This window comes from Eleutherodactylus coqui, chromosome 6 (genome assembly GCF_035609145.1).
Source record: "Eleutherodactylus coqui strain aEleCoq1 chromosome 6, aEleCoq1.hap1, whole genome shotgun sequence".
NCBI lineage: Eukaryota > Metazoa > Chordata > Amphibia > Anura > Eleutherodactylidae > Eleutherodactylus > Eleutherodactylus coqui.
In genome coordinates this window covers 44383508-44406730 of record NC_089842.1, presented here as the reverse complement: position 1 = coordinate 44406730, position 23223 = coordinate 44383508, and the positions used below count along the sequence as shown (strand labels likewise).

Sequence of the window (23223 nt, the reverse complement as noted above, 5' to 3'; positions counted from 1 at the left end):
GGGCCAAGGACAGCGGAGGTGAGGGTGTAGGTGCTGGTTGGGAGGCGCTCATGCCTGTGTCCTGAGAGGGGGGTTGGATCTGAGTGGCAGGTTGGGACACAGGGGGAGTGGCAGTGGTGCGACCCGGAGGCGGTGAACGGCCTCCGTACCACCTCGTGGGGTGCTTGGCCATCATATGCCTGCGCATGCTGGAGGTGGTGAGGCTGGTACTGGTGGCTCCCAGGCTGATCTTGGCGCGACACGGGTTGCACACCACTGTTTGTCGGTCGTTCACTCTGTCACTGAAAAACATCCACACCTTTGAACACCTAGGCCTCTGCAGGGTGGCTTGGCGCGAGGGGGTGCTTTGGGAAACAGTTGGGGGAGTCTTCGCTCTGGCCCTGCCTCTACCCCTGGCCACTCCAATGCCTCTTCCAACCTGTCCAGCTGCTGCACTTGCCTCCCCCTCTGAAGACCTCTCCTCAGTTGGCTTAGCGAACCAGGTGGAGTCAGTCACCTCATCGTTCAGCGGCTCTTCCTCTGAATCCTCTGTGCGCTCCTCCCTCGGACTTACTGCCCTTACAACTACCTCACTGATAGACAACTGTGTCTCATCGTCATCGTCCTCCTCACCCACTGAAAGCTCTTGAGACAGTTGCCGGAAGTCCCCAGCCTCATCACCCGGACCCCGGGAACTTTCCAAAGGTTGGGCATCGGTCACGACAAACTCCTCAGGTGGGAGAGGAACCATTTTTTCCCAATCAAGGCAAGGGCCCGAGAACAGTTCCTGGGAGTCTGTCTGCTCATCAAAATTTGGCTTTGTCATGGAGTGAGGAGGCTGGGAGGAAGGAGGAGCAGCAGCGAGAGGATTCTGAGTTGTAGCAGTGGACGGCGTTGAAGACTGGGTGGTCAATACATTGCTGGATGCATTTTCTGCCATCCACGACAGGACCTGCTCACACTGCTCATTTTGTAATAAAGGTCTACCACGTGGACCCATAAATTGTGATATGAAGCTGGGGATCCCAGAAACTTGCCTCTCTCCTAATCCCGCATCAGCCGGCTGCGATTCACGTGGACTAGGAACTCGGCCTGTGCCCACACCCTCACTTGGACCTCCGCGTCCTCGCCCGCGTCCACGGCCATGTCCTCTAGGCCTACCCCTACCCCTCAGCATGGTGTATTACCAATAGGGCAGGCACAGAGCGGTCTGAATAATTATGCAATTAGTGCCGTGCAGTTGGAGGCTGATAGCGGTTATGTTACGCACACTGCAGTCCGCAAAAAATTATACGCTAGGCTGCCAAAAGGCCTAGCTGGCTAATAGTGAGCCACTACAACAGTAATGCACACGCTCACAGGTAGCCCTAAGGAGGAGTGTGTTTTCATTTAAAAAAAAAAAAAAAACAGCAGCCTAGATAGCGTGTATATGTCTTTTTCTCTATCAGCGGCTGTGGGCATACGCTGTGTGTGAAGTTGACGGGACGCACAGAGCAGTGTAAAAAGTTAGACAATTATTGGCCTACACTTGGAGGGTCACAGCGGTTATGTAACGCACACTGTGGGCGAAAAAATTATACGCTGGGCTGCAGAAAAGCCTAGCCGGCTAATAGTGAGCCATTACAACAGTAATGCACACGCTCACAGGTAGCCCTAAGGAGGAGTGTTTTTTCTGTTTTTTTTTTTTAAAAACCAGCAGCCAAGATAGTCTGTATATGTCTTTCCCTCTATCAGGGGCTGTCGGCGCACACTGTGCGTGAAGTTGACGGGAGGCACAGAGCGGTGTAAAAAATTAGGCAATTATTGGCCTGCACTTGGAAGGTCACAGCAGTTATGTAACACACACTGTAGGCTGAAAAAATTATACACTGGGCTGCAGAAAGGCCTAGCTGGCTAATAGTGAGCCACTACAACAGTAATGCACACGCTCACAGGTAGCCCTAAGGAGGAGCTTTTTTGGGGTACTTGTTGACAGGATTCTACACTACCACTGTGGCCCTGTGGTATTGCATCACTCTCGAACCCCTTTCCTCTTCGGGAATGAGAGTGGAAAGGTTCTCCTTATACTCGGGGTCGAGAATGGTGTACACCCAGTAATCCGTAGTGGCCAGAATGCGTCTAATGTGAGGGTCACGAGAAAGGCAGCCTAACATGAAGTCAGCCATGTGTAGCAGGGTGCCAGTACGCAAGATATGGCTGTCCTCACTAGGAAGATCACTTTCAGGATCCTCCTCCTCCTCGTCCACAGGCCATACACGCTGAACAGATGGGAGGCAAGCAGCATGGGTACCCTCTGCAGTGGGCCCAGCTGTCTCTTCCCCCTCCTCCTCCTGCTCCTCCCCCTCATCCTCCTCCTCCAAAACGCGCTGAGATATAGACATGAGGGTGCTCTGACAGTCAAGCGACATACTCTCTTCCCCCGTCTCCTGTTCCGACCGCAAAGCGTCAGCCTTTATGCTTTGCAGCGAACTTCTCAGCAGGCATAGCAGAGGAATGGTGACGCTAATAATTGCAGCATCGCCGCGCACCATCTGGGTAGACTGCTCAAAGTTTCCTAGGACGTGGCAGATGTCTGCCATCCAGGCCCACTCCTCAGCAAAGAATTGGGGAGGCTGACTCCCACTACGCCGCCCATGTTGGAGTTGGTATTCCGCTATTGCTCTTCGCTGCTCATAGAGCCTGGCCAACATGTGGAGCATAGAATTCCACCATGTGGGCATGTCGCACAGCAGCTGGTGCTCTGGCAGATTAAACCGATGTTGCAGGGTCCGCAGGGTGGCAGCGTCCGTGGTGGACTTGCGGAAATGTGCGCAGACACGGCACACCTTGCCGAGCAGGTCTGACAAGTGCGGGTAGTTTTACAGCAACCGCTGAACCACCAGATTGAAGACGTGGGCCAGGCATGGCACGTGTGTGTGAGGCTGCCGAGCAGCAGAGCCACCACCAGGTTACGGCCATTGTCACACACGACCATGCCCGGTTGGAGGCTCAGCAGCGAAAGCCAGAATTCGTTCTGCTCTGTCAGAACCTGCAACAGCTCGGGGGCCGTGTGCCTCTTGTCACCTAGGCTGAATAGTTTCAGCACGGCCTGCTGACGCTTGCCCACCGCTGTGCTGCCGCGCCGTGGCACACCGACTGCTGGCGACGTGCTGCTCACACTTCTTAATTGAGAGGTAGAGGTTGCGTAAGAGGAGGAGGAGGGGGAAGGTTTAGAAGAGGTGGCATAGACCGCCACAGATACCCGAACCGAGGAAGGACCCGCTTTTCTGGGTGTGGGTGGGACATGTGCGGTCCCAGGCTCTGACTCGGTCCCAGCCTCCACCAAATTCACCCAGTGTGCCGTCAGGGAGATATAGTGGCCCTGCCCGCCAGTAGTTGTCCACGTGTCCGTGGTTAAGTGGACCTTCCCAGTAACCGCGTTGGTGAGGTGCTGGTTTAGGGCTGGGCGGCACACCGGGAAAAATAGTGGTGACTGGGGACCGAGTAGCGTGGGACCGCCGCCGCCATCATGTTTTTGAAAGCCTCCGTTTCCACAAGCCTGTACAACAGCATCTCCAGGCTGATCAATTTGGCAATGTGCACATTTAAAGCTTGAGCGTGCGGGTGCGTGGCAGCGTATTTGCGCTTGCGCTCCAAGGCTTGCGCTAGTGACAGCTGGATGCTGCGCTGAGAGACATTGCTGGATGGGGCCGAGGACAGCGGAGGTGAGGGTGTGGGTGCAGGCCAGGAGGCGCTCGTGCCTGTGTCCTGAGAGGGGGGTTGGATCTGAGTGGTAGGTTGGGGCACAGGGGGAGTGGCAGTGGTGCGACCCGGAGGCGGTGAGCAGCCTTTGTACCACCTCGTGGAGTGCTTGCCCATCATATGCCTGCGCATGCTGGAGGTGGTGAGGCTGGTACTGGTGGCTCCCTGGCTGATCTTGGTGTGACATGGGTTGCACACCACTGTTCGTCGGTCGTTCGCGCTCTCACTGAAAAACATCCACACCATTGAACACCTAGGCCTCTGCAGGGTGGCTTGGCGCGAGGGGGTGCTTTGGGAAACAGTTGGGGGAGTCTTCGCTCTGGCCCTGCCTCTACCTCTGGCCACCCCACTGCCTCTTCCAACCTGTCCTGCTGCTGCACTTGCCTCCCCCTCTGAAGACCTCTCCTCAGTTGGCTTAGCGAACCAGGTGGGCTCAGTCACCTCATCGTCCAGCGGCTCTTCCTCTGAATCCTCTGTGCGCTCCTCCCTCGGACTTACTGCCCTTACTAGTACCTCACAGATAGACAACTGTGTCTCATCATCATCATCGACCTCCTCACCCAATGAAAGCTCTTAAGACAGTTGCCGGAAGTCCCCAGCCTCATCAACCGAACCCCGGGAACTTTCCAAAGGTTGGGCATCGGTCACGACAAACTCCTCAGGTGGGAGAGGAACCATTTTTTCCCAATCAAGGCAAGGGCCCGAGAACAGTTCCTGGGAGTCTGTCTGCTCATCAAAATTTGGCTTTGTCATGGAGTGAGGAGGCTGGGAGGAAGAAGGAGCAGCAGCGAGAGGATTCTGAGTTGTAGCAGTGGACGGCGTTGAAGACTGGGTGGTCAATACATTGCTGGATGCATTTTCTGCCATCCACGACAGGACCTGCTCACACTGCTCATTTTGTAATAAAGGTCTACCACGTGGACCCATAATCTGTGATATGAAGCTGGGGATCCCAGAAACTTGCCTCTCTCCTAATCCCGCATCAGCCGGCTGTGATTCACCAGGACCAGGAACTCGGCCTGTGCCCACACCCTCACGTGGACCTCCGCGTCCTCGCCCGCGTCCACGGCCACATCCTCTAGGCCTACCCCTACCCCTCAGCATGGTGTATTACCAATAGGGCAGACACAGAGCGGTCTGAATAATTATGCAATTAGTGGCGTGCAGTTGGAGGCTGACAGCGGTTATGCTACGCACACTGCAGTCCGCAAAAAATTATACGCTAGGCTGCAAAAAGGCCTAGCTAGCTAATAGTGAGCCACTACAACAGTAATGCACACGTTCACAGGTAGCCCTAAGGAGTAGTGTTTTTTCATTTATTCTTTTTAAAAACCAGCAGCCTAGATAGTCTGTATCAGGGGCTGTCGCTGCACGCTGTGCGTGAAGTTGATGGGACGCACAGAGCGGTGTAAAAAATTAGGCACTTATTGGCCTGCACTTGGAGGGTCACAGCAGTTATGTTACGCACACTGTAGGCCGAAAAAATTATACGCTGGGCTGCAGAAAGGCCTAGCTGGCTAATAGTGAGCCACTACAACAGAAATGCACACGGTCAGAGGTAGCCCTAAGGAGGAGCTTTTTTGGGGTACTTGTCGATTATTTAATGCTAATTGCAAAAGTAAGTGCACCCCTGTGCTATGCAAATAAGAAAGATGGAAAAATACCTTCACAGCGCCATCTGTTGGATGGTAGCATCACTTCAAATCAAAGTGACTTTATAACATCATCAATCATTATCAATGATTGGAAATTGGAAACCAAGCCAGAAAACCATGCACAGACAGACTGAAGCGCTTCTGACTCCTGTGTTATGTAACTTCCAACTGTTGTACAAACATTAAATTAGGCACGAACATTCTATAGGTCGTAAATAGGAAAAGCAAAGGGCCTGCAACTTGATTATTCAATTCTAATTGCAAAAGCAAGCAACCCCCTAAGTTATTTACTGTGGCGTTCTCCGGACATGCAACCTCAATAACATAAATCAAAGGCACAACTGTGCAAAGGAAACATAACACTATGGGGAATACTCTCCCTATAGTCCCCTAACCCGGGAGGGGGCCCTGCCTACTCGGTGGACCGATCGCTCTGACAAGTGCGAGCCCGCACGTGTGCCTGGGCCACTAACAAGTCCCTATCAGGGAGCCCTAGCACAAAATAGAAGCGAAACAGAACCAAACAAAACAGAAAAGAACTTAGCTTGCATGGAGAGCTTTCGCCAAGCAGTGTTGCTCTGTCACTGTCCAAAATGCAACTGAAGTGATTGACCAGCACAGGAGATAGTGCTGGCCCTGTTTAAATAGGAGCCAGGCTAATCAGCACCAGGTGCTGACTGACCTTACTCCTGCAGCTACCACACCCCTCAGCTCCCGGAGAAGCAAGGGCACACCCAAAACCTGGTCTGGCCTGGGGGCAAGATGCAGGCCTCAGGACAGCTGCAACATTTACCTAATCGAATTCTCTAACTTTTCAATGTTGTACAAACATGAAATTTGGGATGAGGTCCTACATAGGAAAAGTAAAGTGGTCACAACTTGATTATTCAATTCTAAGTGTGATAGTAAGTGACCCCCCATGTGATGTAACTAATAACACACATCTGAACCACACAAATATGAAATTGGCTATGACCATTTTTATGTCCTAGTAGGAAATGTAAAGGGGTTACAACTTCAATATTCAATTCTAAGCATGAAAAACTGAAAATCCGCGTGGAGGCAAATTTATATGGAGACCAGGAGTCAAAGCCATAACTAGGCAAAATTACAAGGCCATCAAAGGTAAACCCATACAATTAGGTCACCAGTTTGTGGATTTAAAGGAATAAAAGTGTTTAATCGCTGCAGACTAACTGTACTGTACACCAATATAATTTCTGCTATAATCTCTATCACAAAAGAGAAAATAAAAAATTAAAATTAATTACACTTATTTTACTAAACCCTGGCTTGGTGTGATTTATTCATCATCTTCATCCTCCATTCCTTTTTGTGCTGTAAAGCACTGGCGTCACGAACAAGTTAATAGGAATAGTAAACATATTCCAGAACAACATCCATTTATTACGCCACGTGTAGGCCGTTGGTGTGGGATCTGCTGGGCGGATGCAAGGGGACAGCTGCCAGTGTAGGAGGGTGAAAGCAGACCCCCATCACCAACCCCCAAAAGCCCCTCCACAGAAGAATGCATTTCACATATAGTAAAGGAGCTGTACCACAATTACAAGTTATTCCATATCCACAGAATAGAGGATAACTTGCTGATCCATGGGGGTCTCATGACTGAGACCCCTGTTGATTTTGAGAACAGGGGTCCCATGTGTTCCTCACTGTGGGGTTACTATACCCCACTGCAGTGAGGAGACTGAATGGAGCTGTAGGGAGTTAGCATTGGAGCTTTCAGCCACTGTCGCTCGCACAGCAGCCAGGGAGCTGCAATGTGTAGCTCTTCCTCCTCTGCGCCGCTACTCATTCAGGAGTGGAAGTGGGAAGACAAGTATGGTGAGCGCTGCAATGCTGTGTAGAGGTGCTCTCTGCTGGCCAGACCCCCACCGATGAGCAAGTTATTCCCTATCATGTGGATAGGGGATAACTTGTAATTGTGGTACAACCTCTTTAATGAGTGTTTTCCTTTAGTTCATATGTTGTGTTACACTTCAGGGATCCGTGGTGAGGGGAAAGCATTGCGATACCTTGGGCACCAAGAGAGCGTATCTCATCCTTTGCATAGGAATATGACTGCAGGATAAGACTACATAGGGTTTGTACATAGTCTGTCATGGGCACACGTCTGCATCGGTGTGACTTCTAACTCAGACTATTTGCAAAAATGTTTAAGGCCTCGTTCACATGGGCAACACGGCATTGCCACGAGAAAACCGCAGTGATATCACATCGCTGGTCCGTGCGATATTGCTGTGGTTTCTTGCAGTGATACAGCGACTTTGTGGCACCACATGCAAAGATTTTCAGGGGAAAAGGGGGGATTTGAAATATAAGCCCGAAAATAAGCTGTAGGTGAAGAAGAAAAAAATTAAAAAATACACATCACCTTAGAAGCGCTGTCAGCTCAGCCGCATCTTCTCACTGATCTTTTCTTCTGCCCGGGAATTAAAAAATCCCCGCCTCCTGGAAGCACTGGCTGTGATTGGCTGATGCTTAGCCAATCAGAGCCAGCATTTCATGGATGGCTGTGATTGATTCATCAAGCGCTGCTGTGATTGGCTAAGTGTCAGCCAATCAGAGTCAGCGCTTCCAGGAGGCTTGGATTTTTCATCTTGGCTAGAAGAGAAGAATATCAATGCTGGGGACTTGGAGAGAAGATGCGGCCTGGCTAACAGCGCTTCTTAGGTGATGTATGTGTATTTATTTATTTTTTCCCTGCAGCTAGGGCATGGATTAAGGCTTTGACAGTAGTATTTTCTACTGTCAAAGTTGCATTACACTACACGAAAACCATGCTTTCGTGCAATGCAATGCAACAGAGAGGAAGGCTCCATAGGGAAACATTAGTCGTGGGCATACCACTGGACCCGCGAGGTTTTTGTGTCGGGTTCTTGCATGCTACAAAACATCACATCTGTGAAGTAACCCACAGGAAAGCATGGGCTTCACATACATGCGATTTGTAGCATTGTAGCAACGCAACAAAATCGCGTGACTTTTTTCGCCCGTGTGAATGACATCTAATTTTAGATGCATTGGAACAATAGTGGAAATTGGCAGTAGAAGATTTTTAACAGTATGCCTAGTCCTGAGAAGCAGGGCTTTATGTACAAGAGGAATAGAGATATTCAAAAAATGGAGATTTATCCCAAAATGATCAATCAGATTCAAGTTCTCATTTTTCTAGTGTAGATTTGGGAACAAAAACATTGACCTGATTGATACTATTAGTAATTGCTCCATTGAGTTGAATGAACTACTAGAAGAGTTGTACTCTCTGGCCTGTACTGCTGTATAGGCAAGGTAAAATCTGTCCTCATTCAACCCCCTATAGAATGGCACTATACGGTACATACATGCTGTTTATAATGCTTTACATCAGTTAGAGAACTGGTCATACTTATCACATTTTCACAACTCCTTCTATTGCTATATTCAAAAGTACGGTCACACCCGCTAGTTTCACAAATACATTTGTTGTCCACACGGTTGCAGCCAGAGCGGGTGCAGGGAAAGTGAAAATGATGGTCCATGCCGGCTGGAAAAGAAAGAGAGATAAGTCAACATGATAAATACCATTAGGTTTTTGCCATTCCTATTCTTTTCAAAGGAGATTAACCACACTTGTACAACCATTGGGCTGGGATTTCTTAGCTCTTGAGATTGTTGGGGGTCCCAGGTAGTAGAATATGCATTTTATGTGAAATTTGCCCCTTTACTGATTGGATTAAAAAAAAAAAAGTTGTGCCTCTTCCTATTCTGAAAATGCAACAAACAACAAAACTCAGCACGTAGAAATGTAAAAGTGCATGTTAGCTATGTGTTGCGTGGGCAACTAAGCACCAGGCCCGCACGAACGGGACCAAAAAAACATGGGTTAGGGAAGACTGACCCTGTGCTGCAGGGAAGATGACTTGGCCCTACCGACAAGCAGAGCGATTGCCTCTATAAAGGCGGCCCCACACTGGAACCTCGGCCCTGCTCTCTCTGAAAGGGAGATACTAACAACCAGGCGGAACTGATACATTAAATGCACAAACTCACTTACCACATAACCTTGCATGCTAAGCAGATGGTAAAGCAGAATATAAAAGTGAGGGATTAGTTCGTACATTGGCCAATGAACGTAAGCTGCATGGCCCCGACAAGGTTCCTTGTGTCTTGCAGTTGCTACTCTAGCAAGACACTAAACAGGCAGCACAGGATACTACACACACAGCAAGCTGTAAGCTGACCAGACACTACTCACACAGCAAGCCGCAAGCTGACCAAACACTACTCACACAGCAAGCTGTAACCTGACGAAACACTAGTCACACAGCAGACAAGACTGAGGAAATACAGCTTCCTCATTGCAGAGGGGCTGTGGTATATATCTACACCCAGACCCAGGGTATTGGCTGACCTGAACAACCACACCCAGCCAGCTCAATTAACCCTCACCTGTGCAGGTGTGCTCCTGGAACCCTGTAGAACAACAAACTTCAGCAGCAGAACCTAACACTATGGCTGCGACAATTACATTAACAAACACATGCTTCAGCACTCAGGCACAATTAATATCTGCATAAAACCGCACAACTGTTGTTTAAACCAAGCGCTTAAAAAATGCAAGGCTCTTAGTGCACAATTTGATCAAAATATGTGGGCACATCTGTGACATCCATGCAAACTGTGAGGGATGGGATCCTAGTTCTATAGACACCTCACTTTGGGCTAAAAAGTTTCCAGATTAATGGCAAAGCTGGATACCTCACTATGTACTATCACTGAACCAGCTGGTACGAATGGGTAAATGGATGCAGAGAAGCATAGGCTACAGTACATTTTTATAAAACCCACCCCTTAATGCTCACTCAATGCAACTCTCAAGGCTGGTTTCTCTGCATGCCCAGAGGTAATGAGGATGATGATGATATCATCAGGATTTAAACCTAGGACCTCCTGCACTCAGAGCAGCAGCCCTATGCATTGAGCTATTTCAGCATCCTGGATAGCTCCCCTTGGTCCTAGACCCGTGGTCCTTGTTCTTGTCTCCTGTTCCATGTTCTTGGCTCCGTCTTTTTCCTGTCTAGTCCACCCCGTGTCTTTTACCTTCCCCAATTAGTCTCCTATATAAACCTGGCCCTGTTCTCTCCTTCCTTGCGTGTTTACTGTGCTTTGTGCCTGTAATCAAGCTTCCTCCCTGCATACTTGCCTCTCTACCAACTGATCGTCCTCCCATATTACTAGACCTCTGCTTCCTCCTGTCCTCTTCTGTCTGAACTCACTGTACTGTCCTGCTTCTTCTGTACCAGACCCCGGCTACTCCTTGACCATGCTACCCTCCAGTAGTGGCTACAACATGAGATTCCAGTCCCAAACCAGACCCGTGACAGATATATCCCTGATTGTTACTGCTTATAGCGGGCTCTCCCCACTGTATGTGCATATTGGTGCTACCACACAGATTTTCCACACTGCAGTGCCATTGCAATCTTATAGTATCATCACAGTAACAACATGCACATGGAACCGTAACTGCTATTGTAGACACCACATAGGAATACTCATAAAACTGCCAGAAAAATAGCAGCGACAATTAAATAATTGCAACAGCTTGCAGTTACTGATGCAGAAAACATGAAAGGATCCGGCATTGCAAATTTTCATTAAAACCATAAGTTTTATTCATATACTACTTTAAAAGGTATTCAGACATGTCCAGAAGAAAGCTATACATTTCAGGCTGACCAAATGGCCATGATGAAGGGTTCCATTTTGTAAGCCTAAAAGGCAGAGCTTTTCCTGGTTGGGTCTGTTTTAAAGTAGTGTCTCAATACAACCTGTGCAAATAAGGAAGATGAAACAATATCTCTGCAGCGCCACCTGTTGGATGGCAGCATTCCTTCAAATCAATGTACGATTCTTTAACAAGTCGGTAAAACAATGATTGGGAATAGAAAACCAAGACAGAAAACCATACACGTTACAGACCTCTCACTAGCCAAGCCAGAAACCTACTGCACACTGATGAGGGACAAACATCTCGAACAACTTGTTAAAGAGTTGTACATTGATTTTAAGGAATGCTGCCATCCAATAAGTGGTGCTGCAAAGATACTATTCCATCTTCCTTATTTGCATAAATTACCCAGAGGAGTGTGCATGGCCTTATAAGTCTTCTCACTCACCTCTTAGGTGTCTTCACAACCCTTCTTGATGCTCTCCTTGGGGAGAGAAGCTGCACCCCCCCAACGCACTCACCCCCTAGGTGTCTCCAAACACTTTCTGGGTGCTCTCCTTAAGAAGAGATAACATGCCTCTTGACTAGAGATGAGCGAACGTACTCGTCCGAGCTCGATGCTCGGGCGAATATTAGGGTGTTCGGGATGCTCGTTACTCGTAACGAGTACCACGCGGTGTTCCGGTTACTTTCACTTTCTTCCCTGAGAAATTTGCGCGCTTTTCTGGCCAATTGAAAGACAGGGAAGGCATTACAACTTCCTCCAGTGTTGTTCCAGCCCTATACCACCCCCCTGCTGTGAGTGGCTGGGGAGATCAGATGTCACCCGAGTATAAAAGTCGGCCCCTCCCGCGGCTCGCCACACATGCCTTGTGAGTTAGCTGAGGGACAGTGGTATCGTGCTGGAGCTGCTGTAGGGAGAGCGTTAGGAGTTAGTGTAGGCTTCAAGAACCCCAAAGGTCCTTCTTAGGGCCACATCTACCTGTGTGCAGGCTGCTGCTAGCAGTGTTTTTTTTTTCTCAAAATCGGCAGTGCAGAGCATTGCACCCGACATTAGGGACAGAAGTGGTGTTTAGGCAGGGAGAGTGTTAGGAGTGAGTGTAGCCTTCAAGAACCTCAACGGTCCTTTCTAGGGCCAAATTTAACCGTGTGCAGTACTGTGCTGGCTGCTGTTAGCAGTGTTGCATATTTTTTTTTTCTAAAAATCGTCTGTGCAGAGCATTGCACCCTCCATTGATACTACAGGGACAGAATTGTGTAGGCAGGGCCACAACACAGTTATTGTTCATTGAATATACGCAGTGGGGCCTTTCCTTTGCAAAAAAGGGAAAAAATTATATTTGGCCTGCCTGTGTCAGTCCTAAGGTCTCCGTGTACGTGTGTGCTGCGTGGAGAACGTACAAAAATCAGACGCAACCAGCTACGGTTTACTGCAGGCTTGCGCCATTTTCTTTCCTGACTGGCAAATACCTGCTCTGCCAGAGTTAATAACTCTGCTACACTAAAGTTGTGTGACACTTTTTCTGGGCCACACCACAGTTATTAAACGTAGTGTTCATTGAATATACGCAGTGGGGCCTTTCCTTTGCAAAAAAGGGAAAAAATTATATTTGGCCTGCCTGTGTCAGTCCTAAGGTCTCCGTGTACGTGTGTGCTGCGTGGAGAACGTACAAAAATCAGACGCAACCAGCTACGGTTTACTGCAGGCTTGCGCCATTTTCTTTCCTGACTGGCAAATACCTGCTCTGCCAGAGTTAATAACTCTGCTTCACTAAAGTTGTGTGACACTTTTTCTGGGCCACACCACAGTTATTAAACGTAGTGTTCATTGAATATACGCAGTGGGGCCTTTCCTTTGCAAAAAAGGGAAAAAATTATATTTGACCTGCAGGCTTGCGCCAATTTATTTCCTGCCTGTGAAATCAAATCACTGGTAATACAGCATGCTGAGGGGTAGGGGTAGGCCTAGAGGACGTGGACGCGGCCGAGGACGCGGAGGGCCAAGTGAGGGTGTGGGCACAGGCCGAGCTCCTGATCCAGGTGTGTCGCAGCCGACTGCTGCGCGATTAGGAGAGAGGCACGTTTCTGGCGTCCCCACATTCATCGCCCAATTAATGGGTCCACGCGGGAGACCTTTATTAGAAAATGAGCAGTGTGAGCAGGTCCTGTCCTGGATGGCAGAAAGTGCTTCGAGCAACCTATCGTCCAGCCACAGTTCTGCGCCGTCCACTGCTGCAAATCCGAATCCTCTGTCTGCTGCTCCTCCTTCCTCCCAGCCTCCTCACTCCACTACAATGACACATGCTCAGGAGCGGAAAGACTCCCAGGAACTGTTCTCGGGCCCCTGCTCAGATTGGGCAGCAGTGGTTCCTCTCCCACCAGAAGAGTTTATCGTCACTGATGCACAACCATTGGAAAGTTCCCGGAGTCCGGGGGATGAGGCTGGGGACTTCCGCCAACTGTCTCAAGAACTTTCTGTGGGTGAGGAGGACGATGACGATGAGACACAGTTGTCTTGCAGTGAGGTAGTAGTAAGAGCAGTAAGTCCGAGGGAGGAGCGCACAGAGGATTCGGAGGAAGAGCAGCAGGACGATGAGGTGACTGACCCCACCTGGTGTGCAACGCCTACACAGGACAGGTCTTCAGAGGGGGAGGCACGGGCAGCAGCAGGGCAGGTTGCAAGAGGCAGTGCGGTGGCCAGGGGTAGAGGCAGGGCCAGACCGAATAATCCACCAACTGTTTCCCAAAGCGCACCCTCGCGCCATGCCACCCTGCAGAGGCCGAGGTGCTCTAAGGTCTGGCAGTTTTTCACAGAGACGCCTGACGACCGACGAACAGTGGTGTGCAACCTTTGTCGCGCCAAGATCAGCCAGGGAGCCACCACCAACAGCCTCACCACCACCAGCATGCGCAGACATATGATGGCCAAGCACCCCACAAGGTGGGACGAAGGCCGTTCACCGCCTCCGGTTTGCACCGCTGCCTCGCCCCCTGTGCCTCAACCTGCCACTGAGATACAACCCCCCTCTTAGGACACAGGCACTACCGTCCCATGGCCTGCACCCACACCCTCACCTCCGCTGTCCTCGGCCCCATCCACCAATGTCTCGCACCGCACAGTCCAGCCGTCGCTAGCGCAAGTGTTGGAGCGCAAACGCAAGTACACCGCCACGCACCCGCACGCTCAATCGTTAACCGTCCACATAGCCAAATTTATCAGCCTTGAGATGCTGCCGTATAGGGTTGTGGAAACGGAGGCTTTCAAAGCTATGATGGCGGCGGCGGCCCCGCGCTACTCAGTTCCCAGTCGACACTACTTTTCCCGATGTGCCGTCCCAGCCCTGCACGACCACGTCTCCCGCCACATTGTACGCGCCCTCACCAATGCGGTTAGTGGCAAGGTCCACTTAACTACGGACACGTGGACAAGCACAGGCGGGCAGGGCCACTACATCTCCCTGACGGCACATTGGGTGAATTTAGTGGAGGCTGGGACAGAGTCAGAGCCTGGGACCGCTCACGTCCTACCCACCCCCAGAATTGCGGGCCACAGCTCGGTGGTGGTATGTTCGGCGGTGTATGCTTCCTCCACTAAAGCACCCTCCTCCTCCTCCTCCTCAACCTCTGTCTCGCAATCTAGATGTGTCAGCAGCAGCAGGACGTCGCCAGCAGTCGGTGTCGCGCGGCGTGGCAGCACAGCGGTGGGCAAGCGTCAGCAGGCCGTGCTGCAACTACTCAGCTTAGGAGATAGGAGGCACACGGCCCACGAACTGCTGCAGGGTCTGACAGAGCAGACCGACCGCTGGCTTGCGCCGCTGAGCCTCCAACCGGGCATGGTAGTGTGTGACAACGGCCGTAACCTGGTGGCGGCTCTGCAGCTCGGCAGCCTCACGCACGTGCCATGCCTGGCCCACGTCTTTAATTTGGTGGTTCAGCGCTTTCTGAAAAGCTACCCACGCTTGTCAGACCTGCTCGTAAAGGTGCGCCGGCTCTGCGCACATTTGCGCAAGTACCACACGGACGCTGCCACCCTGCGCACCCTGCAACATCGCTTTAATCTGCCAGTGCACCGACTGCTGTGCGACGTGCCCACACGGTGGAACTCTACGCTCCACATGTTGGCCAGGCTCTATGAGCAGCGTAGAGCTATCGTGGAATACCAACTCCAACATGGGCGGCGCAGTGGGAGTCAGCCTCTTCAATTCTTTACAGAAGAGTGGGCCTGGTTGGCAGACATCTGCCAGGTCCTTCGAAACTTTGAGCAGTCTACCCAGGTGGTGAGCGGCGATGCTGCAATCATTAGCGTCACCATTCCTCTGCTATGCATCTTGAGAAGTTCCCTGCAAACCATAAAGGCAGCCGCTTTGCGCTCGGAAACGGAGGCGGGGGAAGACAGTATGTCGCTGGATAGTCAGAGCACCCTCCTGTCTATATCTCAGCGCATTCAGGAGGAGGAGGAGGAGGAGCATGAGGAGGATGAGGAGGAGGGGGAAGAGACAGCTTGGCCCACTGCTGACGGTGCCCCTGCTGCTTGCCTGTCATCCTTTCAGCGTGTATGGCCTGAGGAGGATGAGGAGGAGGAGGATCCTGAAAGTGATCTTCCTAGTGAAGACAGCCATGTGTTGCGTACGGGTACCCTGGCACACATGGCTGACTTCATGTTAGGATGCCTTTCTCGTGACCCTCGCGTTGCACGCATTCTGGCCACTACGGATTACTGGGTGTACACACTGCTCGACCCACGCTATAAGGAGAACCTTCCCAGTCTCATTCCCGAAGAGGAAAGGGGTTCGAGAGTGTTGCTATACCACAGGACCCTGGCGGACAAGCTGATGGTAAAATTCCCATCCGACAGCGCTAGTGGCAGAAGGCGCAGTTCCGAGGGCCAGGTAGCAGGGGAGGTGCGGAGATCGAGCAGCATGTACAGCCCAGGCAGTGCAACAGTCTTTAAGGGCCTGGACAGCTTTATGGCTCCCCACCAAGACTGTGTCACCGCTCCCCAGTCAAGGCTGAGTCGGCGGGAGCACTGTAAAAGGATGGTGAGGGAGTACGTAGCCGATCGCACGACCGTCCTCCGTGACGCCTCTGCCACCTACAACTACTGGGTGTCGAAGCTGGACACGTGGCCTGAACTAGCGCTGTATGCCCTGGAGGTGCTTGCTTGTCCTGCGGCTAGCGTCTTGTCGGAGAGGGTGTTTAGTGCGGCTGGGGGAATCATCACAGATAAGCGTACCCGCCTGTCAACCGACAGTGCCGACAGGCTAACACTCATCAAGATGAACAAAGCCTGGATTTCCCCAGACTTCTCTTCTCCACCAGCGGACAGCAGCGATACGTAAGCAATACGTAGGCTGCACCCGCGGATGGAAGCTACGTTCTCTCTCACCATCCAAAACGGGGACATTTCTGCTTCATCAATCTGTGTCTAATATTCCTCCTCCTCCTCCTGCTCCTCCTCCTGAAACCTCACGTAATCACGCTGAACGGGCAATTTTTCTTAGGGCCACAAGGCTCACTCATCTAATTTTTCTAAACAATTTTTATATGTTTCAATGCTCTTAAAAGCGTTGAAACTTTAACTTGAACCAATTTGTCGTTAAACTGGGCTGCCTCCAGGCCTAGTTACCACTTAAGCCACATTAACCAAAGCGATTAATGGGTTTCACCTGCCATCTTGGTTGGGCATGGCCAATTTTTACTGAGGTACATTAGTACTGTTGGTACACCAATTTTTTGGGGCCCTCACCTACAGTGTAATCATAGCAATTTGTATGTTCTTCGCCTGCACTCATGGTACAGAAGTGTGTGTGGTGTTGGCCTACACTTTAGCTACATAAATGTAACTTGGGCCTTGGCTATACTGCAGCTACTGAAATGGAACTAAGACTGCGCTCCCACTATACTGCTACTTCGGAATTGTTACTGGGGCCTGTCTTGAGTCCTACTATTGCTGACATGGAACGAAGACTGCGCTCACGCTATACTGCTGCTTCGGAATTGTTACTGGGGCCTGTCTTGAGTGCTACTATTGCTGACATGGAACGAAGACTGCGCTCCCGCTATACTGCTGCTTCGGAATTGTTACTGGGGCCTGTCTTGAGTGCTACTATTGCTGACATGGAACGAAGACTGCGCTCCCGCTATACTGCTGCTTCGGAATTGTTACTGGGGCCTGTCTTGAGTGCTACTATTGCTGACATGGAACGAAGACTGCGCTCCCGCTATACTGCTGCTTCGGAATTGTTACTGGGGCCTGTCTTGAGTGCTACTATTGCTGACATGGAACGAAGACTGCGCTCCCGCTTTACTGCTGCTTCGGAATTGTTACTGGGGCCTGTCTTGAGTGCTACTATTGCTGACATGGAACGAAGACTGCGCTCCTCCTATAATGCTGCTAGTGATATGTTAGTGGGGCCTGTCCTAATGCTACGGCTGAAATGTTACGAATTATGGGCTCTGCCTATACCGCTGCTAATGGTATGTCTCTGGGGTGTGGAAACAGAGGCTTCCCAAAGACATGATGGCGGCGAGGCCATTTCCCACCAACGCGGTTACTGTTAAGGTGCATATAACCACGGACACATGGAGAGGACACGTAGTGCCTCAAAAACATCCCCCTCCTCCTCCAACAGGGAAAACTTTCTTGGCAAATGCCTTTGCATTGGTTCGTCTGGTGGCAGTCCAAGAATTTCACCTTTACCGACACTACAAGAGAGCCCCCCCACCATCCCCCCGACACGGCCCACTTAATCCTGGCCACATTCCGAAAACCAACAAAATAAAACCGCGCTACTAGGTCCGCAGTCACCACCACCTTACCACCAACGCGGTTACTGTTAAGGTGCATATAACCACGGACACGTGGAGAGGACACGTAGTGCCTCAAAAACATCCCCCCGCCACGGCCCACTTAATCCGGGCCACATTCCGAAAACCAACAAAATAAAACCGCGCTACTAGGTCCGCAGTCACCACCACATTACCACCAACGCGGTTACTGTTAAGCTACATATTACCAGTCTGACTGGGGCATGCAGACACCTTTACAGAATGAATAGTGTGTGGCACATAGGTTCCCCATTGCTATGCCCACGTGTGCAGCTCCTGATGGTGGTGGCACAGGATTCTATTTCTCATTGCTTCTGTACAGCATTGTGGGCTATCGCCCCAACACTTTTAAAGAGGGTCGCTGCCTAGCCATGCCAACCCCTCTGCAGTGTGTGCCTGCGGTTCCTCCTCATGGCAGACGCACTTATAAATAGACATGAGGGTGGTGTGGCATGAGGGCAGCTGAAGGCTGCGCAGGGACAGTTTGTTGTGCGCTGTGGACACTGCGTCGTGCGGGGGGGGGGGGTTGGTCAGCATGTAACCCAGGAGAAGTGGCAGCGGAGTGTCATCCAGGCAGTGATTGTGCTTTGTTGTAGGTAGTGTGGTGCTTAGCTAAGGTATGCGATGCTAATGAGGGCTTTTCAGAAGTAAAAGTTGTTGGGAGGGGGGGGGGGCCCACTCTTGCCGGTATTGTGGCTTAATAGTGGGACCTGTGAACTTGAGATGCAGCCCAACACGTAGCCCCTCGCCTGCCCTATCTGTTGCTGTGTCGTTCCCATCACTTTCTTGAATTGCCCAGATTTTCACACATGAAAACCTTAGCGAGCATCGGCGAAATACAAAAATGCTCGGGTCGCCCATTGACTTCAATGGGGTTCGTTATTCGAAACGAACCCTCGAGCATCGCGATAATTTCGTCCCGAATAACGAGCACCCAAGCATTTTGGTGCTCGCTCATCTCTACTCTTGACTCAATAAAACTTGTGGTATTAATGCAGGTTTACAATGCTGGGACCTTACAAGTTGTCTGCATGAATGCCAAAGCTGAAACAGAGTCTACTTGGTTTCTTTGCATTGAGTGCAGTGTACCTGGGTGTAAAGTCAAACAGATACAGGTGAGCTATTTCAAATATATGCTCTTTCATTTTAAACAGTTACTGATATAGCATGTGCCAGGCACAGTGCCCATTTAGTAGTGATTCCCAATCATGGTATTGGGGCACCCTGGTGTACCATGAGTACTGACTAGGGTTGCCATGAGGTGAGATTTAGCATTTTTTAAAATCGTTTTCTATTTTTTTCCAAGGGGTTCTGTGCAGAGGTGTAACTTGAAGCTTCTGGGCTCCAATGCAAAATGTGTAACAGCTATAATGCTCTATTCATAGTACTGGGGTTCCTATATGGAGAGGAGGCCTTATGGGCCTAAGGGTCCTGGGTCCAGGTATATCCGCATCCCCTGCATCCCCTATAGATACGCCCCTGGTTCCATGAGATTAAAAAGGTTGGGAAGAAAGTTGGATATGATATTTGTCTCATTCATAGATCTGCACTACTTTCTACTGTAATAGTAGGAAATGACATGTGACAAGCCAATCAGCCGCACATCTAATGATAACTGTCTTTTCCTCCACCAATTTCTGAGTGTTCTATTGGGCAAAAGTAATCTCTGTTTTACCAGGGCAGATGTGTGGCATTATGGGAGAGTTCTCAGATAGCATTACTGATTAGTAGGCTCTTGTTTGCCATATGGTTAACAAGTCGGGGGAAAATCATGTGCAACAGTATCAGACTGTGTCAGCACCTGAGCCATAAGTATCTACTCTACATTACGCTACTTGGTTTTCTGATGGTTCAATAATGTTACTGCCTCCCAAGGTCAAGTTGCTGAATGAAAATATGTAATTTCTAAATATATACCCAATTTCTCTGGACAAGCATTTTATTTGTTTTCATTCCCAATAATGAGCTAAAAAGCTTCAGCAGAAGACAACCTCATCTGGCAGTGACTTTGCTGCCAATCACTTGTCACTAAAGTTCATATTTATGGGTTGAAACACAAGTAACCTATTACACCTTTTTGATCATATGTCCTTTATTAAGTGATGATAAGATGCAAATAAAGGAGTATTCAAGGCATTTACTATTAGTGATCTATCCTCAGGACAGGTCATCAATAGTTGATCAGCGGAGATCTGTTGCTTGGAATCTCAAGCAATCATCTGATGGTTCAACCCACTGTAAGTGCAAAGTCATCAGTGGTCAGGATTGGAAGCATAGTAGAAGGCTTTGCTCCCACTGAAATCAATGGGAGCGATGCCTTTCATTAAGCTTCCGCTTCCTCACTGAAGCCAGAGTCACAAGTTTAATAGGAGGCATAGCTTCCATTGATTTCAATGGGAGAGTAGCCTTCTTTAACACTTCTGGCCCTGCCCACCAATCTGGTTGTGCGGCCCTGGTGCTCTGACAGCAGGCCAGATGATCAGGTGATCATCAGGGACCCAAAGAGGCAGACCCCCAATGATAAAGTATTGATGACCTATCTTAAGTATAGATCATCAACAGTAAGTGTCCAGAATACCCCTTTAATGTGGATGTGCACGTGTTCGATATAGCTAGAAAATGGGCCCTAAAAATCACGTTCCTTGCTAGGCACAAGAAACCACCATATCAAACTGATGTCTTAATTACCAGAAAGCGCATTGAGGACCGATATATTGACTATCAGAGACTGCATAAATAATAGGATAATGCATAGGATCTCATATATTCTACCGACAAGGGTTTAGTAATATACCTACAATACAGGTGGACAATATGTATACAAGTGAACAAAATATATCACAAGTAGAAAAGATTGAAACACATTGATAAACTTACGCTGATCATAGTAAGGGTCACAATACAGAGGATTATAATGGGGAAGGCTGAAGTTTGGTATGCATGTACGCTTAGTACCACAGTCACACATCCCCATGACTCTATAACAGCCAGAATGCTCAGGACAGTTCTCATCATCATCTTCCATATAGTGGCCTGATCCGCTGTCTGTGGGCATATCTGTAGTAGGGAAAATAAGATGAATAGGATTTAAACATATATTATATATGTCCATTGTATAAACCTCATGTGGTATCTAAAGTGAAACGAAAAGGGGCCATATCCAGTGAAAGCCATAATGTTATGTCTGAGCCAGACACCAAGACACCTCATCTGGATTGTACATAATAGGCCAACTGCAGATGGCCAGGTCGTATCCCGCTGTGAGAATGCGAGCCGTGCCCCTGCTGTGACCACCTCTTCTTACTTCCTCCCAGTGTGTTCTCCACTCTGCTATGTGCAGAGCAGAGTCGGCGCGTCCCCAGTGACGTTTCTGTGCGGGCCTCTGCGAGCTATAGTTTAAGAAAATAAAAAGTTCAGATAACTGACGAAAATTACAATGATAATGCCCCAGGCTGCTGCCGGCTACACAATTTCTTCAATATGAAGTACAAGTGAACCGGACGGGATGAAATACTGCTGAAGATCGAAGCTCGTTTCGCACAGAAAGACCTATGATTTTCAGCAGCATTTCCGTGTCTTAACATGAAGCCCATTCAAATGCTGTGGCTTTTCATTCTAGTTGATATGGGGCGTCCTTATTGGGGGGCCCCCACCATATGATGTGCATCTCCCCTAATAAGTTGACCTGAACTGTTATTTTGCCCTACCAAAAGCTAAGAGTTAAGTAAATTACTTTTTGCCCTCAGCTTCTACTGAGTTAGGCAACAAGCATTCTTTGCTGGCTAGGTACAGGACTTGTGGCCACTTGTTCTGGACACCCGGCTTTTCTAGCTCACACTAGAATCTTAGCCACCCAACATACCCCTTTGCATGTCTAGTACTTAGTAATCAGTAGGAGATGTCTTACTGTGCTTACCAAGAAGCAGAACAGAATTTAATATCTATAGCACAGAAAACACTGCTGGCCTGGTGACCTCTTAACACTAATTCAGGGACCATAAAACCTTCACATCTTTATCAGTGGACTTTTTAAGCATGTTTTGATTTCTCTGTTGTAGTATCCTTTCAAGTGCAAATTAATCACATCATGTCTGTACCTTGTCATAAGTATCTGTATATATATGCATGCCTCTTCGGATCTATTTCATTATGCCTGAGGAAGGACTCTGAGAGGTTTGAAAGCTCGCTATAACATCATGTATTTTTATTAGCCATTAAAGGATATCATATCTATCATACACGATTACTTGGTTTCTCTTGCTGGGAACAATCAGAATTTAATATATCATGAGACTGTATTTTTTATAAGTTCAAGAGATGTGGTATAGGAACACAAGGGTCATAAGACTAAGGCCTTGGAGATTTGGTGCTGTATGACGACAACTGTGGGGTGAACCCAGCAGAAAATATTCGACTTCTGCACAGTCCCACCAGAAGGGTAACAAATTATGACCTAGTTCCCACTGAAATCAATGGGCTGTCCACATAAATCATGGGCGTGCTGGGTCCTCCACAATGAGAGAAGTTCTTTGTAGCCCCTACGGCTTTTGGATGAAGGTCCTAAATGTGGAATCTCTACTATTGACTGAGAATTCCCTAAAAAGATATTTGAAAATGGGAGAAAAAGAGTGTGCCCCATAGTAGCTGTATCATTTGTCACTATGGTATTTACTACCTTGTCTACATGTCCTTGTCCCTTGTTTTAATACTGCATTATAATCAACTTACCTTTGCATGCTCCTATGTCTGGGATTTCCACCAGCCCTGTGCCATTGATAGCTGCACATTTATAGTAACGATCACAATAGCCAAACTTCCAGTCTGGGCCTCCACAGAGCTCTCCTTCTTGCTTCGCACAGTGATGACAGCACCCACATGGGTCTATAGCTTCATTTCCAGGGCAGGGAGTTATCATTGGCGGACATTTTTCTTTTTCGCATGCTGTGCAGTTGTACGCTGTCTGCGCAGGCTGGAAGAAGTATGGAGAAAAAACTAAGAAAAACAAAACCAATGTCATTGTCACCAAGGTCATACAAATGCACTGGAGCTTTGTCTCTGCTGGTGTGACGCTTCTGTCTCTTTTCTATGAGTGAAGATTTTGGACTAAAAAACTGTTTGAGTAAAGTATCATTGCATAATAGAGGGATCAGTAAACACAACAGGGAGCATTAAACTGACTCATGCAAACAAAAAGGAACGATGTGCAATCAGTCACTTGGGGTCTAAAGAACATTAATTGGAAAAATACAGGGAGGGGTGGTCCCACTCGATGGAGGCCCGGAAAAA

At 49.1% G+C, this 23223-nt stretch overlaps 1 long non-coding RNA gene across 1 annotated transcript in view; it reads right to left on the bottom strand.

Annotated features, from left to right (window-relative positions):
- LOC136572062 (uncharacterized) overlaps positions 1-23008 on the bottom strand; it is a 29719-nt gene extending 6711 nt beyond the window's left edge. Inside the window, exons 1-3 of the long non-coding RNA XR_010785749.1 lie at positions 22666-23008; positions 20815-20994; positions 8785-8922 (exon numbers count right to left, since the gene is read on the bottom strand). This is a non-coding gene — a long non-coding RNA (uncharacterized lncRNA). The remainder of the gene's footprint in view (positions 1-8784; positions 8923-20814; positions 20995-22665) is intronic.
- Between the last annotated feature and the right edge of the window lie 215 nt (positions 23009-23223).